The following is a 23,833-nucleotide window of genomic DNA, read 5'->3' as shown; positions in this document are numbered from 1 at the left end:
GATGTGAAAAGGCCCTTGTACTACATTTTATTAAGAATTGTTCAGTCATCAGTTAAGTTCATATTTCATAAGGTTTCCAGATTTCATTCATTTTAGAAAACTTGCCGCCTAGTTACAAAATATCTTGTGATTGTAATAACAGACACACCTCTAACAGTCCCCCGCTAAACTATTAAGAGCAATGCGCAAAGCCCAAAATTCAGCAAGATAAATGTTTAAAGATAAAGTAAAGGCACAGTAACAGGTTTTCTCTAAATGTGTCTTTTTTAAGGTGGGAGATGCACAGCATATTTTGCCTCTGTCTAAGAAGGATGTACAAACATCCTTGATGAGCAACTCTGAGCTCAGGGCTTATTTTTGTCCAAGACCATAATGCAGATTTGGTAGAAAACACTTGGTGTTTGGCAATGCAGAGTTCATTTCAGTGAAACAACTTCCACTGAAGGACAACACATTGCTCCAGCAATTTAATAGCCTACACTAACCAGACTGGGACTTAACTTCTGAGCTTGTTTGAATAGGCTCTGCATTTCTATTGCCAGTTCGATGCTGACTCTGCTATGACTGAGAGTGGTTCATTACGTGTATATTAAAGACACGACAACAGTGTGACTCTTCCACTCCTATTGTATAAACAGGTTTCCAATGAAGCAACCTGACTACCCACACTGCACGCAATTCTCCACTAGGCAGTAGGGAACTGGAGCACACCCAAATGTATTCTGTGTAACACGCAGCACTCATCAAGAGGCAAGCCCTGACACTTCCTGTGTAAGGTGACACACTCTACAGCACAAGAAAATTCGGTGTAATCAGATAGAGTTAATAGAAGATCATTAAAATATCTAAACCTGTTTGCATAAAAGGTTAATGTAACCTGTTGATAAATATTCGTGTTTGAGACATTGAGACATTTCTATCATTTCCTGGGTAGGCATGTAGGGCATACATTATGTTCAGACGGCACTTTAAAACAGTTTGGGCGATTCTTAAAAAAAGGCAACAATTCTCCAGTCCGTTGGAGGCATTTCCCACTGGAAATGTCCAACATGTCCCACCACCACGCTTATTGTAAGCCGCCGCTTATTGTTAACAGGTACAATAGGTCTGGCCACCACCTGCTGGACTGTAATCCAGATTACAATCACCACTTCCAGGGCTCTTGCTTATAGACCGCAGACTTTCTGTCAGAATTTCATCTAGACAGGATTTCCCTGCTGCTGCGTCCACTGTATGCTGCACAGCCTATATGTTGGAGCGCAGCCGAACACACGGCCGCCCCACACTTGTGGAGTATCTTCAGCAGTATGACAGGCCCAGGAACGCAATGCAATTAAGCCATACGCCCAGCCTCATGTGTGCCGCTCCTAATCCTGCGCTACACCCCCGCCCAGCAGGGCTCCTGAAGTGAGGGTGATGAAGGAGGGCAGCTCTGCAGACAGCATTAGCAGGTTCCTCCGGATTTGGCCTCCTTTTGTTCTCCTATTTGAGGCGTTCTGACTTAATACTCAGGCTCTCGCCTCACTTGCTCTGAGCACAAGCTGAAACATGTTTCGCAAACAAATAACACGTTGCGCAGGCTGCCAGCACCAAAGCCCTTCCAATAACGAGTTTTTCCACCCCTCAGCGAACATCCTATGCGATACATCCTCCCGATACATTTACAAGCAGTCAGCTGCCAAGAATGCGGTCCAGGTTTTCCATTTTTACTAACGGCTTGATTGTCTCTCTCATGTTACGTAAAGTATAGCATGACCGAAAAGCACAATCCATCAAGATGGGCAGATTTCTTACAACTGCTCATCTTGTCACTGCAGGGACGCAGTTCTCCAGAGCATCTAGCATCTTCCAAATCACTTTTTGTTATATAACAGAGGTGGCAATTAAGCTGTTGTGAATATAAGGTAAATGACTTCACTCCCTTTCACGAAATCCTCCTCTGAATATATTGTAATAGAAAATCTGTAAGGAAAAAATAATCAGTATATAGTATTTATAAATACTACATACCAGCTGCAAACATCTAATTCTATTGCCTTGCAACAGCTGCTGTTAAATTTCAAGAAGGTCTCTTTTGCTGTTGACTTGCCTTAGGACACTGGTGTCACCTGGTTTTAAAGCTGCTATTAGCAGCCCTTTGTGAAGGGGAGCACAGCGTGAGAGAGGCTGGCAGGCTCGCTCAGCTGGAGAGCCCCCGCACCCCTGGGGAGCAGCTGAACCCTCGGATCAGCACCGACAGAGAGAAAGTGGAAGCTGCCTGCGGGGGGGGGGGCTTACAGACAGGCCCTGATCGCCAGCCTCAGGCCTCCAAGCCACTGCTGCAGCCTGGCCGGTGCACGGGGTGTGAAATTCACCCTCTCTCCAGCCTGACATACACACTAGCTGGCCTGAAATTTGTCATGACATTTCTAATCTTTCATGTCCCATTCAGCTCCCGGAGAAATCGCCAACACAAATAAATAAATATCAGAAAAAACACTGTTTTCTTTTTAATTCCCCATGCAGTCATGTTTTTTTTATTCTATTCCTACACTAGACCGTGTCTTTCTTAAGAAACTTCAGACCTGAAAGCCGACAACTGAGGAAAAAAGCAGTATTAAATAAAACAACAAGTGAGCCATATAAACGCGTGGCACAAAGCTAAGCGCTACACGGTGTTCGACAGCAAGGGACGTGTGTGGTACTCTGGTCATAGCAGCCAGTCTTAATTAGCATTATTCTGACCTGTGTGTGCCATGTTTTGTAACATCTGTCAAAGCATTTTCATTTAATAAATCAGCATATGGTGGCTTTTTCGTGTAAAATCAGGATCGGGGGAATTAAGATCTACTGTACAGGCATTAATGACCGAATAACCTTATACAAACCCTTGGGATTAAAACACCTCTGCCTTTCTGCATTTTGTTCTTTCTGCATGTCACTTTTTACAGCTCCGAAGCTCTCTCATTAGACCCAGCATCACACAAATGGGACTATGCTGGAAAAAAATTAAGAACATTGGAGAAAAGTCTCTAAATGCAAAAATGTAGCGCATTTAAAATGAAATAAAATAACACTAGCTATCCTGAAATGGCACACGTGGTCACACATCTAACTGTACGAAAAGCATAATCTTCACCCATGAAAACCCAAATTAAATCCAGTCAGCCTTTCTTTTTAATGCCTGGATACAATCCATCAGGTAAATGCTCACAGGCAGCAAAATAGGGCAGGCTATCACCTGTAACAGGCCAGATCAGTTACAAGATTTAATATGAGCCAACTGCTTAGCTCCCTTTCTTAATAAATGCTCAGTGCTCTTTGGGAATCATTCCATCTGGGACTATCTCCCATGCACTGACATCCGGGGCTATTTCCTTTTCACGTTACTGATCAAATTAAATGAGCTGAGGAAATGTCTTGGCTAAATCCCCTCGCCCTCACAGCTACATCCGCAATGTCTGCTCCCAGTTGGACAAATCTTTCCAACCCACCAGGGCATCTGCATTCCCACTTGAAACAATGACTGTCATGCAGAGATGAATTGTAGTGTTTTTGTGGATGTTTCAACCAGGATGATATAAGACACGATTAAAAATGGTTTAAGGTCCTTTCTACATTTCATCCTGGAATCTGGCCTTTTTAATGCAGATACAGGGAGAGTTAAGGGAACTTTCCGTAGTTTTTGGAATTTGCAAAGCAATCAAACCAGATCAGCGATCAAGTTATCAATATGACTACATACAGTACTGTCACTTCAATCAGGCTCCATGGTATTTTAAAGCTCTGAACTCAACAACAAACCACACCACCTGGGGTGAACAGTGCAGTCAACTGCCCAGCTATAGATATTATGAAACACAGCAGGCAGAAACAGCTGTAATGGGAAACATCTAAGAAACCGACATTAAAAAAGATTAGTTCAGGGTTTACTCATTTACCAGGGCAAATCACTGCTCTTACGTACCATCTCAAGTGGTTCAATGTCACCTCTGGGCTATATCATCAATGACGGTAAAAGGCACAAAAACATTTTTAAAATCCATTCGAAGATGGATTTTGTGTTGTGCTTGGCAATATTACCTCGGCACGGTCGCCAGCTATAGTAATAGAAAACTTGGAATTGCAAGAAGAAATAAAAGGACTTGGAACTCCCCCCTGTTAAAGATCTTTGAAAATTCCCAGATCAAGGAGGGGTAACTCATGCACAGCGGAACGCCCACTGAGCCCAACCACCAGATCCACTAGTTCATTTTCCAATAGTATTCAATTCTCCCAGGTGACAGCATCAGGTTGTTTCAAAAGAGAAACCCTATTGACGTTTGAACTGACAGCTCTTGCCCCCGATTCAGTCTTCGCTCTCATCTTTACTAGTGTGGCTCCCCAAACAATGAATTGCAATAAACATGCTTTTACAACAAGGGGGAGTCATTCAAACTGGTTCACTGCTGTCTAGGGTGGCAGTAGGAATGAAGCTTGTGTACAGATGTCCCCTCTCACACCCCCATCCCCCCCCTCTTTATTTTCTGAAACATCCAAACATCCACGTGTCAGCCACCCAGTCTTTTCACTGTTCAGATATGAAGGGGGACAGTGGGTGTGGGCAAGTGTTCAGATGAACAAGTGCGATGTGGATTTGCGCTGACTGAGAACAGATGTCGAGTTCTTGCTTTTTAAAATATTTCTAAACTTAAAAGAGCAAATGACATTCAATGGCATCCAAAAAGAGAAGAACTGGCACATGGTGCACCACACAACAAATGCAGCAAAGTAATTCCTCTGAAAACTTCAGAAATACCTAAGCTAACATTTCCTCCGCATAAATTATTTACCTTGCATAATGACGGCAAGCTTTCATTATATTATTATAAGAATATCTCAGTTACAGAAAGTGTTTACTGTTGTTTAATGTATTAACAGACAACCATCAGGCTGCAGTCTATGCATTTGTCTTTTTTCCCCTGTGATTCCATTGTGTTCTAGTACATTAAGGGTTTTCTCCTTGACATGCCATTCACATTAAAAGATTCACAACAAAGCTGGAAGTATAGACATGGTAAAACCAAAGTCCTGCTCTGACTGATGGGGTAATTCGTCATTAGGCCTCATTCCTAGAAAGCTAAATGAGAGAAAGTAATGAAAATACTGAGGCATGACGAGTCCTTTAGGATCAAGCAAATTCAAATTTCTAAAACTGAACAGGAGAAACAGATCAATAGGTCACAGTAGCAAGTCCTCAGATAATAAACACCACCCATTACTCTGGTTCAATATGGCTTGATCTTCAAGTCCTAAATAACAGCAGTCCTCGCACATAATTTTAAAGATATATTTCTATCTGTGATCTGAAAGCTGCTTATTCCTGGCGAGGATCTTGGTGACCAGATGGAAGTACAGGGACTACATCCTGGATGGCACATCAGAAAATACTGTAAAAATTGATAATCAACTTTTAATTTTGCAATTCTCTTTCTGCAAACCACCCTAACTACCTCCCTTAAAAAATGCCTTTGCTCAGGTGCTTTTGTGCCTGTGTTATCTTTCAAGTGTGGATGGCAGACTAAGGTGGTAACTCTCCTTGTACCAGAGCAAGGGAAAGAGAACATACAAGACTGACTCTCAGCATCAGTTCTGGCTCAGCTCAGCATACTGCCAGTATGCATCAAGCCACACCGATGCACACTAGCGAATAAATTGGCGAACAAGTCCTTAGTTATCCCATAAGGTATCAACTAAATAAGTGGGCAAATGCCATTAAACATATGTAACACTTCCAAATAAATGCCATTTCACATTTGTCATAAATAAAGGATAAAAATAAACTCAATTTCAGGAAGTGCTATTCCCTCCATGACAACAAGTTGACAGGAGAGGAGGCACCGGCTGATCATGTGGCTGCAGAAACGTTTCCCTACCAAGTATGCTGCCGAGTACTACACACTTCCAGAGATGGGTACAGGTTAACAGATCATCAGGCCGCCTTCAAGACGCCACTGAAAATTCCACGTTTCTCAAAAACCCCTGCACGTCACAGACAAGCCCGACAACAAATTCCAAAATAATGACATGTTTCGGGGGACAGACTGCCTCTTCCTGCATCGCTTTACCTCAGTATCCTTCCAGGTCTTACTCCAAGCTTCACGGAAAAGGTAGAACTTTAAAAGATGTGGGGAAAAGATGAAAGCTTCCACCAGCACTGATTAACAAGTTTATAGCCCCACTGCCACTGCCACAGACACAGAGCGGAACACCCAGCCGGAAGATAGCCACAGGGCCTGAGAGTGATATATGAAAGCCTTGTGCCCAGTCTGACCACAGTAATGATAATGGAGCAAAGATCTGATCATCTGAGGCTCCGAGGTAATTCCTATCTCAAACCCACTGGGAGTGCCATCTCTAATCTGATTAGCCTAAGTATCTCTAAACGAACATAACAAAAAGCAGCCGGACAGCAGCTGTAGCCAGTCTTTCTTGGGAAGGCAGACAGCTGTGCAGTCAATCTCAGCAACATCTGGGAACCAATGGCTCCCCCTTCCACCACCTCACACACAGTAGGACAGCAGTCTTTCACTCCAGAAACAAGTGATGTAGTGTTGATCTCCTTGAAGGTAAAAATTTTAATTGACTTTAAATCAAGAAGGAAAACCTCATTTAAAAAACATCCAATGCCAAAGGAATGAATGTTTAAAAAAAGAGAACAGGCACAAGGAGACGACAAACTGCACTGTACAGCCAAAGCAAGAAAATTCCAGTTAGGGCGTTCCATTCCAAGACAGCTGAACACATCTGAGAGGCACTTTGGATCAAGGGTGGGCATAAATGATCAATAAACTTTCCAGAGTGCAAGCCATTTATTCTCTTTAATAATAGATTAGCAACTTATCATTTTCACTTACACGCTTAATATACATTTGTCAGAGTATCGGGAGTGTTCCTTAGCAGAGCATTTACAATAATGTACTTAACACCATTAGCTTGCTCAGCTTGCAATTAATTCCACATAAACCTGCCATACTTGCAAATTATTTTTCACATAACTTAAACAGCCTTGCTTGCTTGTTTGTCTGCATTAATGTAATGTCACTCTATTCCTTTCTGTACACCGGTAACGTAACATGGGTGGGATGCCACTATTGTAAAAGACCTATCCCCTCTGCTTCAGAACAACACCTGAACAGGAAAACAACATAGCAGAAAAATAATGTACAAAAAGGTGGTTAATTACATTTCGAATTGCACCACCATGTAAGCCATCAGAAATTAATGAAATATTAAAATAAAAAGGACAAATTTAAACAACTGTGGCTATTTATGAAAGCATGGCCTTCAATGTGACCATGTCAGATCAATGAATTCTCTAGTATTGGCAGAAAACACTTCATATTTAACTCCAGCTTCTTTCTAAATACAGTTACTGTAACCAGAATACAATACTATATTGTAACAGTACAAAACAATATTGCACTCTGTTCCCAGTGATGACTTTTCTTAGCAACAAAAGCACCAACATTTTAAACCTATTTAATTACATAATGTTTCCTCCCAAATTCCTAGTTTGTATGACATTTTGCAATTATTTAATGACTGCTTGATCCGATGTAACACAAACTGCTCTTTTACAGAAACTCCACCAGTTACTACACAAGTTGCTATAAACTCTGGCTAACACTTTACACATTTGTGGCAAGGCTTGTTTTTGATTTTTCTTGTTATTCTCAATAACGATAGCTACGCTGTTTTACTTATCTCTAATTATCTTAATTCATAATTGCATAAAAAAGCCAACACTAAATATAAAATTCCATAAAAGCAGCTGTAGTCCATTACTAATTCATTCATTCACCATTCGGACGAAATGGTCTGAGGAAAAATCGTGAGGGCAGTACTGGTGAATTTATGGAGTATTTTAAATGTCTTTTTTCCCTTTATTCTTGTTTAGCCCATGGTCTAAAACAAGCAGTCCAGGAGAGGCCTCACACGGCTCATAAACTAGGAAACCCTAGACTGAAGATGCCAAGAAGGCAAGACTCCCTGTTGATAGCTACCACATAACATCTGCTTCTGGAGGTGACCTTCTCACTGCCCCCTGCAACATCCAAGACAACATGTAGCCATCCTCAGCATGGCTGTGGGACAGAACCTAGCCTAAACAGCAGCAGAAACATAGTTGTGGAGAATCCTTTTCAGTCACGCTCGACAGGCAACTCACTGCCAGCTCCTCAAGGACATTTCTGAAAACTTCACAGGAACTACACCCCCAGCTTTTCACTCTTCCTCTGAACTGGCAGACTTAAAAGAAGGAAGCCTTTCACTGCACATTTGCTAAGACCTGGGAATCGCTGTGTGCTACACGCACCAGCAAGGGGCCGGGGGTACGGGGGGGGGGTATGCTCTCCGTCCAAATGTGCGTTTTTCACACTGCGAGTTCTCACATCGCCGAGCAGGGGAGAGAGCAATCAGCCGGAGGATTGATGAGACTCTCATTGACAACACATCCAGCTCACAGGCGCTGGGCACGTCGGAGGCGCTGTGCAGTACGCAGAGCCACCCTGGCCAGCACCAGCCCACCCAAGTGGCATTTGGCCACTCCTGTGCTGTCACGAGGGGGATCCGAATGTCAGCGGTTGAGCCGAGGATGTCTAGACAGGGCTCATGTGGCACGGCACAATTTACATCAATGGCCATTTATTTAGCTACTGCGGCGAGAAAAAAAATATGAAAGATAAAGTTCCACAAAATGGTTTTTATTCAGTACATTAAAATGTTTTCATCCAGTACAACAGCAAATTAAAATGAAAGGCTGATGTAAATATATGTGTAAAATGACCCAACGCTGACATTGATGCGCAGTGTTTGGGCTGTCCTCGACAACACCTCCCCATGCTGACATGAAAGGGACATTATATCACCTTATTGATGCCACTGGGTGTGAATCCATATTCACCATAAAAGACTCATTTTGGAGAATTACAATAAGTAACTGTTGGCTGAATGAGCCTTAATGGGGCTTAGACAAGCAGAAAAAAAATGTACCTCTGACAAAGGTGCACATTATAATATGAAAGAAACCTTATGGTTTAAAATTACCACAATGGCAAACATACGAGTCTCTTGTCATAGGTCTTTAAATCTATAATGCAACCTCTAAGTGTTTTCAAAGGAATGAGTCATAGTCTTGCGGTTTTAAATGCGAGTAGAATTGTGCATTAAAAAAACGTTATCACAGGATCCCTTTCACTCCCTCCCCTCTCCACTGTCATGCTGCCCTCATGCTGTAAGAATGGCACGTCACCTATTCTCCTACTTAGTTTAAAAAAAAACTCCCAAACAAAAACACTTCTCCTGCCAGTCGAGATCTGTTTCCTCAGTAAATCAGACTTTGTGTTGGTGCATTCCAGACACTCATTTTCATGAACACCCTCACAAAGGACCTTGTTGTGTTGAGCCATTTCAAAAACAGCGTAACAATAGAGTCTCCGATTCTGCATAACAGTAACCTAGACAGATGGGGTGTAAAAAACCCATACTAAAAAGGCAGTCGGAAGAAGACAGCCCACTGTATTCCTCCTGGAAGAATGGACATCTTTGCAATTAAGAACAGAACACTCCACATGTAGGCAAGCAAGGAATAAAAACAACTCAATCTGTGGGTTTCCCCTGTGAACCAACCAATTCTCAATAAAGATGCTGCTATGCTTTTTGTGATGTTTACCGAGCAGTGCCTCAGACAAAAAGGAGGAAAAGGAGGAAAAGCCAGTTTCTGAAAAAAAAACAGAAACAGATTCTTTTTATTCTCAGCTATATGACCTCCACAGTACATAGGTTAAAAACCCCTGGCAGACATGTTTAACTGGAGAAGTGAGTGAGAAGATTGCCGATGGGCCTGCGTGGTTCACACACGCCGTGGCGGTACGTGTGATACGAGCCCCGATAAGGCACTGATCAGATAGTGCCCCGACAGCAGAGATATGAGCGCCCAGACCGGAGAACACTGGGATTGCACAGGGCCAAAGGAGCTGCCGTGTCACCCAAGTGCAAACAAAACAAAGATATAAAGAGCCGGCAATGTCATAAATCTTACACTTCTGGTCTACTTCCCAAAATAGTACAACTTCCACATATACACAAACAGCGCGAGACCAAAGGAAAGTCTCGTCTTGAAAAAAAAATTGATATTTAAGTATTTATATACAGTCCATCGGCAGAGGATTCTTTCCCCCCCAGTTAGGAAAACAAACTAGCAGAAGAAACTAGCATGGGGTTTCAGAGCAGGCGGCTCTCTCCGAAAACGCTCACAAAATCCATCGGCACTGCTAATTGGTGCTCAAAGTTACTGAAGTAACAACGTACGAGTAAATTTAAAAGAGAAATGACAACCACCAGCCTTGGCCTGTCAGTGCGTAAAACGACAACATTTTGGGGGTATTCTCTCAGCCACAAGACCTTTTGTTTTCAGCTTAGATGATGCAACTTACTGGAGATCTGCCTTCACCAGACTGTAACAGATTAACAAGCCATCCCTAAATTTACCAGGGTTACTGAATCTGAAGAGCAAAAGTGAGCACTGTTCTCAGGTCAACAGGGACACAGCTTACCTCTGGTTTCCTGCCCTAGCATGTCTGAAAACAAGACTGCCAGGTCCTCAACGGCTAAATATAAAGTGTCTCCCTAATCCAAATTACTTATTTAATGAGTCAAGCCAGTCAGTTCGGTTCTAGCCACCCTTCTAAAGTCGTTTTGAACTTTCGTGCTGCAATAACAAGCCATCTTGATGAAGCAGTGGCGTAAAATGCACCATCATCAAAGCCTAAAATCAAAAGAAAAAAAAAAGAAAACCACAATACCCCTGCAAGCTCTCCGGAACAATTGTCTTGTAGCGGTTCTGCTCAATTGTGCATAAAGGACAGCTTTTCAAAGCCAGTACATTGTGTGGTCTGATTTATTTAAAAAGGTTGATCTCCCCTTCAAGTAGCCAGGGTTTGACTACAGGGGCTGTCAGTAACCGAATGTGCTCAGAAAAGGCTAAGCATTCCCCAGGGAGGCCTGTGACCAGCTGTGACTCAGAGCAACCTGAGGAGTGATGGCTCCAGCAAAAAAAAACAGAGAGACCCTTTGACTTAACTAGCCTTGTTATGGAGACTCATTTTACACTCATCTGATCACCTCCTCCTCGGGGATCTTTAGACTTTTGTTTTCCCCAGCCAATCCTTCACTACTGAAAACTTAATTCTATCACAGCTGCCTGACGAAAACAAACAAATATCGTAAACCATGCATATAGTGCACTGGAACCATATGACATTCAACTAAACATCTACTTTACTGTTCAAAATGACAGTTGTGCTTATGGCAAACCTAACACGTTCAACAATCAGACAAGGTTGAGTGTTAATAATTTGTTGCACCAGACATTCCAGCATTAAAATGAGAGAACTAAAACTAAACTGTGCACATACACAGTCTGAATACAGAGCACATTTACAGTCTCATCATACAAGCACACAATCAAGATGTACTGCTTTTGGATGAAGGTCCTTACTGACATTTTTGAGTTTTAGGCCTTACTTCCTTTGACTTAGCAAAGCAGGTGCACAGATCTGCTGAATTTTCAGTACAGTACATGCCATAGATGCAGTGTAATCTGTTTAACATCAGCTGAAACATTAAAGTCAATCAGTAGATTAGAACATTCTGGCCAGATTCCACTACAGAAACAAGGACATAAAGACCAGAAACTCATCACTGATGTAAAAATTAAGATATCACCACTGCTGTTAAAATTAAAATCCCTGTATTTCATGCTGCCAGCAAAGCATTCTCTATTCTCTGGATACACTGCCCAAACCTTTAGCCAAAAAAAATAAGACTAACAGCCAAAACCCATGTACGCTCACATCTGACCAGCACTATATACAGATATATCATACTTACGACATCAAGTGTAAGAGCGTCATTTATTCACTTCTACCTCCATCAGAATAATCTGGATATTAAACCATGCCGAAGTGAACAGTACAAAAAAATCTGTCATCAAGACAATTCACAATAATTCCAAACACTGTGATCACAAGGGCCTCAGAGGGAGGACTTCAAAGAGAAGTGTTACAGTAGAAAACATGTTACAGTAAAAGCAGCTTTTAAGCAATGGATTTTCCGACACACAATTCTTAATCAACAGTTTGTTGATTACACTGTTATTTTATTTTTTCTAAACCAACACACTGTTTCTGCAAGGCTCCTTGTTTATTAAAACCATGCCTTTCTGGGCACATTAAAAATGTCTTTAATTAGCACTGATTTGCTTATAAAATCCCATGCAAACACGTCTAAAGGTTTATTGACTAGACATAACAAAACACACGTAATGACCTATTGGAACTGCCAATATTAAAGGCTAAACCACACTTTGTTAATTAATCTATGAACGCTCAACTATTTTAGGTTTCAGCAACAAGATTTTAATCTGGACTAAAAGACAATTAAGTCTTTAACTTTGCAAGGATCATTTTTTGGGACTGTCAAGATGAACAAATGTGTATAGACAGTCTCAACAGAGGAAGAATGTGTACTTTTAAGGTGTTTGTGGGGCCAGTAGTGCTCTCCATGAGAAACACAGACAGGGAGAGAAGCTGGGGGGTCAGAGCGCAGGGTCAGCTATTTATACAGCGCCCCTGGAGCAGTTGGGGTTAAGGGCCTTGCTCAGGGGCCCAACGGAGTAGGATTCCTCTGCCGGCCACAGGATACGAACCGGCAACCTTCCAGCCACAGGCACAGATCCTGAGCCACAGAGCCACCGCTCCACACCTGTCTCTATATTTTCCATTTTCGTATTCTTGGTAAACGTTATGCCACCCCAGAGACTGTCCAGGGTCTAAGGGAGCAAGTGATTAAATCCCAGAACCTGGATACTATAGGAGAAAAAAGGGCAGATTACCTAGACTATGTAAGAGGATAGAGGAAGCCAGGACACCTGGAGAAAAGGAAAACACAGGAATAACTTGCACCAAACTTCACGCAGAAGGTTCGCCCGTCTGGAATTAGACCTAAAAAACTGAAACCTAAAAGAACTGTGAGGCAACAGAGGGCAGCGTGTCACTATGCTGCCATCATACATATTTAAATAGATTAAATAGAGAACGTGAGTTTTGTCAGCAATTCTGCATCTTTTGCCTGAGAGCTCATTAAGAATTTTGCAGGTAACAAAAACCTTGGATTATTTTTCTTCTGGATTTAGCTTTGACAAATCAGACAGTGCAACATTCAAACCGATTTTCTATCTTCTCCTAGAAACACTTCAGATCTTGCTGCAGTACATTTCACCTATCTCTAGAAAAAAAAAACTGTTTTTTTTTAACTCCGTCAGCCTTTTCATCTAATGCAAGAGTCTCAGGGAATAAAAAAGGCAACTTCTTAAAACGTCATTGTGAACAATTGACTCCGTTAACGAGGGATGAAGTTGTTGCTTTTTAAAAGGGCTTTACTGGAAGTTCCCATTAACTTGGAGAAAAGGCTTATATTGCAAACAAAGACGGGTCAAAATTGAGATTAGCTTTAAAACTACACTAACCAATTTCCCTTCTCTTTTGTTAGCATAATTAGAGAGGTAAAATGCAGTCTGTGAAGAATAATTTAGGAGGATGGTCAGACCTATAAAGCTCAAAGCACTCTCGTATATGATATGATACGTTAACAGATGTTGAATGACCTGGGGGAAACAAAGCTGACGTGTTTTCTTTAAAACACAGAAATGTTCATGCCTGTAAATGCCTTGACATCTGAACAGCATCTTTGTGAATGTGTTTATGGCTCTGCACGGTAACAGTTTTTACTTGTTCCTTGATGTCTTAATTTCCTGTGATAATACATCTGTCATGAATAATTAAGCAACACATGTGCTTTTTGGTGAAAACTGAACTAGCGTTATAAATCAATCTTGGAGCCCATTACCAGCACAAAAGGCAGAGTCTCTAACAGACTGCCATTAATCCTCCAATGTGTCTAAGCATTCGCACTGGAAAAACAGGGGGTGTTTATATGTGTATGTGTTTTGTGTGTGGAAGGGGGGTGGCTCCAGACAAAAAAGCCTGGCTTATTTACTTGCAAAGCACAACACACGAGTGGCTGCTTGTTTGAAACCGGCCAGTGTGGAAACCTTTACTCCCCCAGCAGCAGTCTGGTGTAGTGGTCAGGGTCCTGGACTCAAAACTGGGAGGCTGTGGGTTCAAATCCCCAGTTGACTACTGCTGTTGTATCCTTTACTGCAGGTACCTAGATACTCCAGGAGCCAGATACTCAACTCCAGTACAATGCCCAGCTGTACAAATGAGTACAAACCTATGTCACTTTGGAACAAGTGTCAGCCTCAATAATAAAAAAGCCTTTTTTTCCATGAATATTATCACAATAGAAATATATGGATAGATGTGCATGGGTTTCTAGTATCGCTACACACAAGCTCAAGCTAATTAAGCTTATAATCAGCTTTGTCCGAGGTTAAGCGTGATTTATATCACAAAAAACATGCACTTCCGTTAAAACGGTAAAGAATCTATTTCTACTACCTCAGCTCCCCTTTTTCTAGAAGGCACTATCTTCAGGTGCAAGGATAGCAACAATACGCACAAATTAAACCCAGTGATTCCTGGAAGCAGCTGAAGTGCCACACTTTTCCATAATTAGCATTTCACTTCTGCTATGGCACCCCGTGCCCCTTAAACTGAACACTTTGCACATTTATTCATGCAACATTAGGGCCATGCTGCGCTGTTTGTTCAAGGAAAGGCAAATACTCATCCTGCTAATCACTGGATGGGGAGATGCATGCATGCCTGCACACGGGCACTACTATGCACTGAACGTATTAAAAAAGAACGTTAACTCGCAGTGAAATTTCTAGAGCTTTGATCAAACTCTTTTAAGATGGGAAAGCACAATGCCAGCAATCCACACGCACAGCACAGAAGAAGGGGGAGACACAGGGGTGAATTTTTCAACTCAAGCTTCTTCCAGACCTTCATACTTCCCCAGTCCTTCTCCTCATATCAGAACCTGAAATTCAGGCCACCAGTAGGAGGGAAGGCTCCTGAAGGCTCATTACGAAGCGCTGTATTTAAGGTATTAATGTTGCTAGTCTGTCCTAACTTCTTCCATCCCTCCTCTCATGTGACACCTCTTTTTGCCAGTCTGGACGGCATCTTCTCTCTTACTCCCCCACCACACGAGGAGCACAGCTGTGGACTAACACCATTACAGGATATGGTTACTTTTAATTAAGAGAATCAATTTTCATTTGTGTCAATCTGGCCTTGTTACCATAAGGATTCTTAAAAGGGGGCCTGCTTCCCCTGATGTTTAAATCCGTTTAACTGGGTGCCTCATGAGTTTAGTTTAGAAACTTTAATAATATATTTATTTTTTGAATTAAAAAAAATATATCTTTTAATTTCTAAACTTCTTTTTTAGTCTGAGCTTTTCAACTTTCATCTACAACTGTGGGCTTTAGAGCCCCCAGGTTCTCTATATAGCCCAATACTGTATGCAAAACAATATTTATAGAGAAGTTCTCATTCAAACACATTCAGTCTTGTAAAGGCTTCATATTATTTTTCCTTCTGCTCCTCTTGCATTTTAAGGAATTCATTTTCGGCAACAATTTACAAAATAATAAGAAAGAAGTTGGACTACATTATGTTTTAGTCCTAAAGCTCTGAAGGTTAATCTGGCCTGGTTAGCCTCATTTCTCTAAAACAGTTCATCACAGTAATCCAGGTCTGTATTTGCACAGAAAACACAATCTACAACAAACGCTGTACAAATTAAAATGAAATAAAAAGTCATCCCCGAAGGCAGATGTAATGCGATGGCCATGCAAAGATTCTGGGCTGAGGCATCATGTTGTGAGACCATAATACAATCAGACAGCTGTGATTGGATGCACCTTTTCATCATCTTTCCTTCATAATACAAAATGTATGAATGACACACACATGCAGGCAAATAAAGTAAGATAAACCATCACATTCAGTCCAAATATTCCCTAACCACCATCCTACGCTTGTTGTAGTTAGCAATGCAGATTTAGAACAAGCAGATTTCTTAAAAAAAAAAAATACATTTCTCTTCTGACCTTGTCGGCAGATGGCTAACTCTCTTGGGTTTTAGTTGCTGTCAATTAGGTCTAACCTTCCCAATCGCTGGCAGACCTATATTCGGGACGAGACAGCACTAAGTGAAAGTGGGGAGGGGGTGGGGAGGAAACGGGGGTGCGAAATTCTATTATAGCGAGTGTAGCAGGAACTCTTGTTTTTTTTTATTTTATTCTCCCTGGAAATATTCAGGAATAGTTATTACGCTGAAGTGCTTTTCTGCTGCCAGTCTTTGTTTTGCTGCTAGCTCTTCCGCGGCTCTCCGCTGTGTCCCTGAGCTCTCCGGCAAGAAATCAGCAGCCAAGGCAACATCACGGACACCCCACGCAGCCGATGTGGAGGCTGCTGGGTACTCTCTCACTTCACAGCCACTCCAACATTTTGGCAAAAGTTGAATCGTTTCAGGAACACATGGGCTTTACTCACGCAGCATTATTTTAGACTTCTTCCCCCAGACACCCCTGTCTTCTTTGTTGAATTTAGTTTCCCACAAAAACTACAAGAAATAGAATTTCAAAACTGCAGAACAAAGAACAGAAAACAAGATACTGAGCATGGAAATGAGAGGAAACAACACCGAAACACAAGTTGAAATCTGTATGAGAGGAGCCCAGTTCTTGCACGTCAATTCACTCAGGGCCTTCAAAACAAGACTGACTTAAGAGGAGTTACTTTCCAAGAACTTTAAAAGTATATAATGGGTGTTTTTGCACGTAATAACTTGATATCCGCACCAGTGGTGCCAACCTCAAACTTTCTAAAGTAACAGACGTTCAGCACTTTCTGGGATAGGCAGGATATGTGGGAGTATCGAACAGGCTACCCATCCCTGTTGCTGAAGCCGATAGACTGGCTTCTTTCACAAAACATCTGGATAAGATCCTTGGATCAATAAGCTACCAACTACTAAACAAGCCAGATGGGCCAAATGGTCTCCTCTCATTTGTAACCATGCTTATGCTGGATAATTGTAGGAATTTTTCTTCCTGGATGTAAGAGGCGACCATGATTCTGTGCTGTTTTTTGCCCTCTAGATAATTCACAGGCTCCCTTCTGGTTCCAGAGCAAACAGCTTTGGTAAAAGATGCTCTAATGCTTCACCAGGAAGTGTTCCAAGAACGTGCATGAGTGTCACACCAGGTCTGATGGTGTAACACTTGTGCATGCTTCCCCAATCCATATCCTCTCAGCAAGCTGTGGCAAATCTTGTCACAAACTATTTATGCAGCAGGAATAAATGGGAAGAGTAGAATATAGTAAATAACAACAGAGAAAATCACAAAACAGGAAAAACAGCAGGAGATAAAACCAACCAAAAGCAAAACGCCAATGCTTCTCCTTTAAAGGAATTAGGCAGGACATAAATCCGTAGGAAGCCCACTTCTGTCTTCTGAAATCTGGACAGTGACTGCAGTGTTTTCTTCATGAAACATGTTATCAAGAGGTTTCATTCCGCTCCTTCCCTGGACTCCATTTGAACTGCTTCAGATAGTTTGTCACAGTGGTCTCAGCCTCACTGCTAACTAGCCTCTTCTCTTCTTAAGAGATCATGCTCAATGCTTTCAGGTACGGGAGGGTCTGTGTGGATTTTCAATACTGCCTGCGACTTAATTAGGCAGCCAGCCTATTCACTATCTGCCCCTCGACTGACAAATATTCAATAGCTCTGAAAGCAAACCGTCTGATAGCCTGATTGAGCAGTGAGTGAGAGAGTAAGAGAGAACTGTTTGGTGTTTATACACAATAATCTTAAGCCCCCATTAAAGATTCTTCACTCCAGTGACAATTTGTTGTTATGCTTTATTGCCGTGTAAATACAAATGTTCCGTCCCTCGGATCACGGATCAATTGACGCCAAATGCCTTAAAACCCTGGACAAATAAAAAAAAATAGATTTTTTTTCAAAGACATTGAATTTGAGATTGTTTTCTTACAGACACTTTTTAGCTGAAGAACTCTGAAAAGTACCATTAATGGGTTTAGCTTGACAGTTATAATACCCCACTACCATCACCACCAATACCACCAAAATAAACGTATTATAGCAGAGCTTTTTCAGCCCTGTAGTAAGTAAGCCTGATGAATATTTCATGTGTACGTATCCAGACAACAATTACGCTAATGCAAGGTTTATTTATAAGAAAAATATTCAGCTAGCAGTCTTGTGTTAAAGCAGTAAAAGCAGACATTTTAGGATTTGCAAGGATTCACAAGGCTGAGAGAACCAACAGGCAATTCAGAAGCAGAATTATCATCTAAAAAACTGTTGCTTGAGGTCTGTCAACCTGCTGATCCACAAAATTGTGTTTAAAATACTGGACTCATCAGTTCCAAAAAGAGTGGGATTCAAATTAATTCTCAGCTGACAACTGATCACTGATTCAATTAAGACTCATTAACCTGCTCAATTTCTTGCATGTTCCAGGCTTTCTTGTTGTCCTGTACTGTAGGGAAGGCATCCCTTCGGCTCAGCGTGCCGTTTCCGCCTGGATAAACAGGAGTCTCGGCAAACAGCCGCAGTAAGAAAGGGAAACGCCAAGAGGCAGCAGCTCTTCTGACTCCATCACCGGGCTTGTGCTGTGCTAATTTGAATCCCTGCTCACTTGCCGGCAATTAGCTGACAAGAGTTATAAAAACAAGATGCCGTTTTTTTTTTTTATGCTGAAACAGTGATAGCGGCGAGCAACCTGAATCTAGACAGTCTCCACACTGCCGCACCTGCGGGAGAGGCATTCCAGAATGTAGAACCAGGCAGGAAAAGAAATAAATAGACGACAGCTCTTTCAAAAGACTGTATGCTGAACCATTACTACCGGTACCATTTGTTCTGATAAATATTACATTTCAGTTTCACTTTGTGTGTGTGTGTTTTTTTTTTAAATTGCTGCCTACACTTTCCTGAACTCCTGAAAGTAATGCCACAGAGACGCATAAAAGCGAAAGCAAAAAAAAAAACTTCTATCTTGTGCTCATCATGGTGTGGACAGTTCTCAGGGGAGGCAAGGGTATAAAGACTTAAGACTTTCTTTCTGCGAGTCTCCTCAGAGCTCCTGCCAAACGAAAAAGAGAACAGCTCGAGCCCACTCTGCAGAATCTGCACACACATTAGCTGCAGGAGATTACAGAGCATGGGGGGTCAGAGGCTACAGCTCTGTCAAAAAAAAAACTCCTAATTTTGCCTCAAATGCATGGGCCAGCAGAATACTGATTTCACAGAGGGAGCTCTTCGAAAGGCTTGAGCAGAAACCTGCACCGCTCAGCTACTCTGCCTTTCCTTCTCCCTGTTTGAAAGAAGACCAAAGCCTATTACTCGACTGCAGATGCCTGGAAGCTGCAGATGCCTGGAAGCTAGGCCTCAGTGTGGCAACAGAAAAAAAGGGTGAGGGGGCTGTCAGATGGCCAAGGGCTTGGGTTTCTGCAGGACCTGTCTGGCACCGACCAGCATGCCCAAAACCACAAACATGCACTGCACTCACCTACCTGTCCAGAAAAACACAAAGACAAAAAGTACTCACGAACTGGAGACACAGTAGTTTATGAAAATGTTAAAAACACAGGAGACACCTGAACTTAACCTCTCGACCACCTAGCAAATGGGTTAAAGACTAGGTCCGATTAAGGGTTTTAGCAGAGACTTATACCACAGAAAACGACAACTGCCAATAGGATGGTCCTGTAGTCCCCAGCCTACAAAGAGAACTAACATCAATGCACCAGGGGTAACATGTATGGTCTGTGCATCTACTGCTTGTCTGAAATAATTTATCATACTTTCGGCACTGCCTACCTGGCATAAAATGATTCAAGTTAAAAAGCTGGGTCTGTGATACATATTAGACCGCACAATTTGTGCTGTGTGCAATCTGGCACATGAACAGTATTATTCAGTTCAATTCAATTTATTTTTATATAGCGCCTTTCACAACAAGGTTGCCCCAAGGCGCTTAACAAACCAAGTGACCCTCCATGTTGTGAATACAGAACAGAAAAGACCAGAAGACAACGGAGGAGAGAAACCAAAAACTAAAAAAAAAAAGTTAACTGCTAACACAAAAAATGTTAACTACTGAAAGCATAAAAAGAGCAGACATTGCAATCAATTTAAGATTAAAACCCTTTCCCAGAACATTAAAAGTTCTTAATGAATTTTAAAAATATGATTTGCCACTCCAAAGTTTTTTTTTTTCCTTTCTACATCTGAAGACAAGACATTACTGTTAACAGATGACACAGCAGGTCTTGTTTCAGCACCTCCCAGGGAGTGTAGTTCATAGAGTTCAGAGAAGAGAGCAGGGACAATACTCAATTAACACTGAAAAATACAGTAATACAAAGTGCAGAGCATTACAATGGAAAACGTTACAGACATTGTTCGGAAAACATAACATTTCACTGACTTACTGACACTGTGGTACCTTGGTAACTAATGTATCAAGGAAGCAAAGAAAAACCCTTCTAACCTGCAGCAAAACACACGGGATTGGATTTTTTTGTGTTAATTTTGGCTCAAGTTTATCTGTCAAATGTTTATTTTTAACTCTCAGTCGTTGATATCGACTTCAAGAACAGAGAATAGTAACAAACATCAGCTGCTGACATGTTATGAGAACATGTTAAGAAAGCTTTTACAGACATGACTACAGAATAACCAGCATCTGTTCACTCAGTAAAGACTAAGAAACCTGGTTATCAGCCACACAAACCACAGGCAGACAAGAAAAATTAACGATGACCAGACAAGAGCTACCATGCATTGGGGCTATTGATTTTGGTCTCTGGGACATAAATATTCACAAAGATTAAGAATAAGAAACTAAAGACACAAGAAGAATACAAGAACAATGTAACAGGAAGTGAACATCAATAACACACAGTGTGTTCTATCTGGAAATTAAGTTACATCAGGGCTACCCATTCCTCAACCTGGAGGGCTGGTGTGTTGATGGGTTTCCTAGGTCTTGTTCAAGTACCAGCACCTAAAGATTGGGAACAGTTGTTAAAACAGGCCCGGTAAAACCCAATAACGAGCAGATTAAGGTTGTTAAACACCGAGCTAGAATGAAAACCTGCAGACACCCCTGCCAGGATTGGACTCCTCTGCTCTAAACCTCTTACAGCTGCCCAAGAGGACAGAATTGGGTTTGCGCTGTTCTGAGAGTAGGACCCTGCCAGCCAGAATCTGTCACTTACAAATCGAATGCCCTGCTGCTCATACTCCAAATGTCTTACACAGTGCCATTCACATATTAGAGCTGGGTATTCCTTTTATTTTAAACCCCAGTAAGGCCACGTGCCTTTTTTCAGCATGCAGAACACTTGTCCCCCAAGGACAGCGTTAACTAATGAGCGCGCAGCACACAATATCTACAATCAGCCCGATGAAAACATACAAACCACATCAAGCTGATTACATTAAGTCAAATTCAGATTGATGGGAATCTGTTATTGTTAACATTTTTTTCTAAATACTTTTATGATCTCTGATCATGCCTGATGTACCCGAGTTACCCTTTTACAAAGCTTTTTCAGAGTAGTATTACTGCACCTATTAAACTGCAAATGGGAGTAAGAAAATTCTGTTTTTATGGACACTGAACATTAGCTCGAGTGTAAATAATCCCCATCCCCACGTGTGTGTGTGTGCGCTTCCTGTAAAGAACGGGAGAACTGACCAGTTCCAATTTAGTTCATTTCACGTCTAAAACAAAGAAAAACGGGTGTTTGGTTTGAGTTAGTTTAATTTTGATCATACCCGAACAGCCTTACTTTACTCTGTGTATGCACCCACAGAGCAAGGATAGCTACCCCCGGAATACTAGACTAGGTAAAGGTCGTTTACGTTTGAAACCAGTTTGCATGTGCGTACACACGTACATGTGAATACCTTACGAGTGCCAGGTGATCTGGAAACGTAGTCTCCAGTCACAGAAACCAAAACGGTTTGTATACATTTAGACAAACATTCAATTTGTCAGACGTACTAATGCCATCAGTTGTGTTCTTTCTGTTGGGTAAACCTTTTTAAATTGCCTCGGATATCTGTCTGCAAAATAACAGGATACTGTAGTGTTGCAATTCTTGATGTAGATTTTTAAATTGTCCATTAAATACTCAGTTTATTATCTTAACCTTTATGTCTTAGTGGACTCTTGTGGCAATTGGGGGTTAAGGGATTTAGGAACTTTCTGCTAAAATGTCATGTTGTAGTTCAGGTCTGAGGGGCTGCAGAGCAACGTCCTTTCTAGACACTGCTGTCCATCAACCACTGAACCAGTAAATTACCACCAGAATGTCTACAGTCAGGATTGAGTATACTGAGAAAACAAACTGGCTTTTTGTTTCTGCTATTCCTCTTTTTTTTCCCCCTCAAAAGAGTGATGATGGTCCTATCCCTGCACCTGAAACATGAGGCCTTCAAGACTATGCAGCTTTCGTAGAAAAGAGACCTTTAGGTCTGTCCAGCCAGGGCTGGGGGTAAAACCTACTGCTGAAATCAGAAGACTCTGGAAAGCCTGACAAGTAAATTGAAGTTTTAAATGAATTCCGCAAGGTCACTTTTACTTTGCAATTGCCTGGCAACTGGTTGAGAGAACAAGAGGTTAGGACTGAGAGAGAGTCAGAGAGGGTTTTTTTGTGACTGTAAAACAATCATCTTGAACCAGCTCAAAGAAGGCCTAATGGAATTACGGCCACCCAGGGAAGAATACAGTCAGGTCACGGAAAGAATTGAATCATCCCCTGCTGCATATTACAAAAGGATCCGACAGATTCCAGCTTGCCTTTGCTCAGAAGGTTTTCGTGACAAATGTCACCCCACATTGACATTTGAGGGGCAGTAGTCTGACTCGAATCGGCTTTCTGACAGGAGAAGGACTAGCAGGCTCAACGCAGGCTCATTATTCCTCAGGTGCTTTTTTCTTTTATTAAAATGTTATATTGCATCTACGTCTGGCTATCAATAACCTGTGGAATTTCTGCAACAGGCTTTCTTAATTCATGAGCACCCCCCCCCCCCCCCCCCAAGTAAGGAGGGAGCAAACTCAGTGCAGATTCTACTCAGTGCCAGCAAGAACAATCTTTCACTTAATTTAAAGAAGTTGGGGGCAGGAGTATCCGGTAACTGCTGACTAATTTAACCGCTTTCCCATACGAAGTCAAATGGAAAACTTCTATAGCTAGAATTCAGTGAGGAATTCTTTGCAGACTAAGCTTCATTTCCTTGCTAAAGCTCCTTATGGAGAACAGTAATTAAACAAATAGACAATCTGGCAAAGTGAGGTAAGATTTGACATTTTTGCATTGCATTTCATTCATATTAATTTCATAGTTTTTTTTTGCCCTAGATGTACATGAATCTTCCTTTTCATTGTTTCTCCAAGGTATAGACCTAGATAATGCAATCAGCCAGCTATTTAGTTTGACAGACACACTGAACCAAACTGTTAGCTCCAGACGGAGTTCCAATTAATGAACACACTCTTGAGATTGAGAAAGAGAATATGAACAAATCAATGCCTTCTGCTAACTCAGAAATAAGGCATGTTAAACAAGGATCCTGGAACTGCATCACTGCAATCAAACACCTAAGCTACGCTTACGTGAGAAGAAGCACTGAAGAAAAGGCAGACACAGCAGAGCGCATGCTCAGGTAATTAACGCAGGGACTGGAATGACCTAAGCCACTCCAGAGAACTCGCTGAATGTCAGGT

General features: G+C 41.7%; 1 protein-coding gene across 13 annotated transcripts in view; it reads right to left on the bottom strand.

Moving 5' to 3' along the window:
• Positions 1 to 23,833, bottom strand: part of ptprfa (protein tyrosine phosphatase receptor type Fa) — a 222,163-nt gene that overhangs the window by 121,039 nt on the left and 77,291 nt on the right. The window lies entirely within an intron of this gene.

Source organism: Lepisosteus oculatus, chromosome 9, assembly GCF_040954835.1.
Source record: "Lepisosteus oculatus isolate fLepOcu1 chromosome 9, fLepOcu1.hap2, whole genome shotgun sequence".
Taxonomy (NCBI): domain Eukaryota; kingdom Metazoa; phylum Chordata; class Actinopteri; order Semionotiformes; family Lepisosteidae; genus Lepisosteus; species Lepisosteus oculatus.
This window is presented reverse-complemented; position numbering and strand designations above follow the sequence as displayed.